Here is a 4,708-nt window from a genome sequence, read left to right as displayed (position 1 = left end):
CAATGTGGAGACTATATACAGGGGGTTCCGGTACAGAGTCAATGTGGAGGCTATATACAGGGTGTTCCGGTACAGAGTCAATGTGGGAGGCTATATACAGGGTATTAAAGTACAGAGTCAATGTGGAGGCTCTATACAGGGTGTACCGGTACAGAGTCAATGTGGAGGCTATATACTGGGGGTACTGGTACAGAGTCAATGTGGAGGCTATATACAAGGGGTACCGGTACAGAGTCAATGTGGAGGCTATATACAGGGGGTACCGGTACAGAGTCAATGTGGAGGCTATATACATGGTGTTCCGGTACAGAGTCAATGTGGAGGCTATATACAGGGGGTTCCGGTACAGAGTCAATGTGGAGGCTATATACAGGGTATTAAAGTACAGAGTCAATGTGGAGGCTATATACAGGGTGTACCGGTACAGAGTCAATGTGGAGGCTATATACAGGGGGTACTGGTACAGAGTCAATGTGGAGGCTATATACAAGGGGTACCGGTACAGAGTCAATGTGGAGGCTATATACAGGGTGTTCCGGTACAGAGTCAATGTGGAGGCTATATACAGGGTGTACCGGTACAGAGTCAATGTGGAGGCTATATACAGGGTATTAAAGTACAGAGTCAATGTGGAGGCTATATACAGGGTGTACCGGTACAGAGTCAATGTGGAAGCTATATACAGGGTATTAAGTACAGAGTCAATGTGGAGGCTATATACAGGGTGTACCGGTACAGAGTCAATGTGGAGGCTATATACAGGGGGTACTGGTACAGAGTCAATGTGGAGGCTATATACAAGGGGTACCGGTACAGAGTCAATGTGGAGGCTATATACAGGGGGTACCGGTACAGAGTCAATGTGGAGGCTATATACAGGGGGTACCGGTACAGAGTCAATGTGGAGGCTATATACAGGGGGGTACCGGTACAGAGTCAATGTGGAGGCTATATACAGGGGATACCTGTACAGAGTCAATGTGGAGGCTATATACAGGGTATTACGGTACAGAGTCAATGTGGAGGTTATATACAGGGTATTACGGTACAGAGTCAATGTGGAGGCTATATACAGGGGATACCGGTACAGAGTCAATGTGGAGGCTATATACAGGGTGTACCGGTACAGAGTCAATGTGGAGGCTATATACAAGGGGTACCGGTACAGAGTCAATGTGGAGGCTATATACAGGGGGTTCCGGTACAGAGTCAATGTGGAGGCTATATACATGGTGTTCCGGTACAGAGTCAATGTGGAGGCTATATACAGGGTGTTCCGGTACAGAGTCAATGTGGAGGCTATATACAGGGTGTACCGGTACAGAGTCAATGTGGAGGCTATATACAGGGTATTAAAGTACAGAATCAATGTGGAGGCTATATACAGGGGGTACCGGTACAGAGTCAATGTGGAGGCTATATACAGGGTATTAAAGTACAGAATCAATGTGGAGGCTATATACAGGGTGTACCGGTACAGAGTCAATGTGCAGGGGGTACAGCTTAGTCGAGGGTAATGAGGTAATATGTGCATGTAGGTAGATGTAAAGTGGCTGTGCATCCTGCCCTACCAAGCAAAAAGGCAGTAACTGCTCATTTCTTCATATTTTTGTTTGCTACATTCAATACATGAAAATAAATACATGCTTAATCATGTGGACAAGTATCCCGCCTCTATTGTGTTGTGTTCAGGAGAAAATGGGGGTCATGTTTAGCAGTAACTGTATAAAGATACTGTGAAAACCAAGGTAAATAAAAGCAATTTTTCTCAGTTCCACGCTATGAGTTACTGTCTTCTTTCTTGGTAGGGCAGAATAGATCATTAACACAGAGTAGCAGCAGCATAAAAATGGCTTCCCGGACTATGCAATAGTCTGGGCAGCCATTTTATTAGCTATTCAGGAGTCTTATTGCTTGGGGGGGTGGGGGGTAGAAGCTGTTGAAGGGCACCCGTGTTGAGGATCAGTGTGACAGATGTGTTGTTTACTACCCTTACCACCTGGGAGCCGGCCTGTCAGGAAGTCCAGGATCCAGTTGCAGAGGGAGGTGTTAAGTCCCAAGGTCCTTAGCTTAGTGATGAGCTTTGAGGGCACTATGGTGTTGAAAATTGAGCTGTAATCAATGAATAGCATTCTCACATAGGTGTTCCTTTTATCCAGGTGGGAAAGGGCAGTGTGGAGTGCAGTAGAGATTGCGTCATCTGTGGATCTGTTGGGGTGGTATGCAAATTGGAGTGGGTCTAGGGATTCTGGGATAATGGTGTTGATGTGAGCCATGACCAACTTTTCAAAGCACTTCGTGGCTACAGACATGAGTGCTATGGGTCGGTAGTCATTTAGGCAGGTTACCTTGGCGTTCTTGGGCACAGGGACTGTGGTGGTCTGCTTAAAACATGTTGGTGTTACAGACTGGGAGAGGTTATAAATGTCAGTGAAGACACTTGCCAGTTGGTCAGCGCATGCTCAGAGTACACGTCCTGGTAATCCGTCTGGCCCTGCGGCCTTGTGAATGTTGACCTGTTTAAAGGTCTTACACACATGTTATTTGGGACACAGTAGTATGTAGTGTAGCCTACCATTGTGTTTTGGAAGTTTTCAGGAAGTCTTCCCTGTTCCTGGTTGTTTGAATGTAATTGTTGCTGAGGCAGCACAGAGGAAGGAACTCTTCAAGAAATTCAAAAAAAAAGAAGAAAGTGCTCTTTTCCTTTGTGAAGCTAAAGAGGGGGAATAAAACACAATGGGACATTTCATTGGGGACTTGTAGTAGTTTGTAGTAGTGCTGATTTAGAAGACTTAGAGGCTTCCAGATATAAGACTGCATGGATGCAATAACCAGCAGGATTCCTTTAACAGGTAATAACTAATTATATTTTATTTAACTAGGCAAGTCAGTTAAGAACAAATTCTTATTTTCAATGATGGCCTAGGAACAGTGGGTTAACTGCCTTGTTCAGGGGCAGAACGACAGAACGTCAGCTCGGGGATTTGAACTTGCAACTTTCTGGTTACTAGTCCAACGCTCTAACCACTAGGCTACCCTGTCGCCCCCAAAGGAAGTGCTATATTCTGTGATGTGATGCTTGAGTTGCCGTAAGAGACTATCATTTACTATCATTTACTTAAATCATTACCGTGTCTGACAGGAGCTCAAAGACACTCCCATTGTCCTATGCCCTTTTGCCTTGGCTTGGTCGTCCACAAATATTACTAAATGTCCTCCTATTGTTTCAAGGAAAAACCTCAGCTGCAGGCTCAGACAGAAACGGAACATTAAATGTAATCTTCTCATAAATGTAGACCTGTCTCTCATGACCTTCCAAATGGACCCCTATTCCCTATATACTGCACTGCTTTAGACCAGAGCCCTGTTCCCTATATAGTGCACTACTTTAGACCAGAACCCTATTCCCTATATACTGCACTGCTTTAGACCAGAGCCCTGTTCCCTATATAGTGCACTACTTTAGACCAGAACCCTATTCCCTATATAGTGCACTGCTTTAGACCAGAGCCCTGTTCCCTATATAGTGCATTACTTTAGACCAGAGCCCTATTCCCTATATAGTGCATTACTTTAGACCAGAGCCCTATTCCCTATATAGTGCACTACTTTAGACCAGAACCCTATTCCCTATATAGTGCACTGCTTTAGACCAGAGCCCTGTTCCCTATATAGTGCATTACTTTAGACGAGAGCCCTATTCCCTATATAGTGCATTACTTTAGACCAGAGCCCTATTCCCTATATAGTGCACTACTTTAGACCAGAGCCCTATTCCCTATATAGTGCACTGCTTTAGACCAGAGCCCTATTCCCTATATAGTGCACTACTTTCAACCAGGGCCCTATTCCCTATATAGTGCACTACTTTAGACCAGGGCCCTATTCCCTATATAGTGCATTACTTTAGACCAGAGCCCTATTCCCTATATAGTGCATTACTTTAGACCAGAGCCCTATTCCCTATATAGTGCATTACTTTAGACCAGAGCCCTATTCCCTATATAGTACACTACTTTAGACCAGAGCCCTATTCCCTATATAGTGCATTACTTTAGACCAGAGCCCTATTCCCTATATAGTGCATTACTTTAGACCAGAGCCCTATTCCCTATATAGTGCATTACTTTAGACCAGAGCCCTATTCCCTATATAGTGCATTACTTTAGACCAGAGCCCTATTCCCTATATAGTGCACTACTTTAGACCAGAACCCTATTCCCTATATAGTGCACTGCTTTAGACCAGAGCCCTGTTCCCTATATAGTGCACGACTTTCAACCAGAGCCCTATTCCCTATATAGTGCATTACTTTAGACCAGAGCCCTATTCCCTATATAGTGCATTACTTTAGACCAGAGCCCTATTCCCTATATAGTGCACTGCTTTAGACCAGAGCCCTGTTCCCTATATAGTGCACTACTTTCAACCAGAGCCCTAGTCCCTATATAGTGCATTACTTTAGACCAGAGCCCTATTCCCTATATAGTGCACTACTTTAGACCAGAGACCTATTCCCTATATAGTGCACTACTATAGACCAGAGCCCTATTCCCTATATAGTACACTACTTTAGACCAGAGCCCTATTCCCTATAAAGTGCACTACTATAGAACAGAGCCCTATTCCCTATATAGTGCACTACAGAGAGTATAATGACTCATTCGTGGAGAGGAAGCCTATTTTATTAACACACTTTTTTTTTCTT

Source organism: Oncorhynchus kisutch, linkage group LG19, assembly GCF_002021735.2.
Source record: "Oncorhynchus kisutch isolate 150728-3 linkage group LG19, Okis_V2, whole genome shotgun sequence".
Classification (NCBI taxonomy): domain Eukaryota; kingdom Metazoa; phylum Chordata; class Actinopteri; order Salmoniformes; family Salmonidae; genus Oncorhynchus; species Oncorhynchus kisutch.
This window is presented reverse-complemented; position numbering follows the sequence as displayed.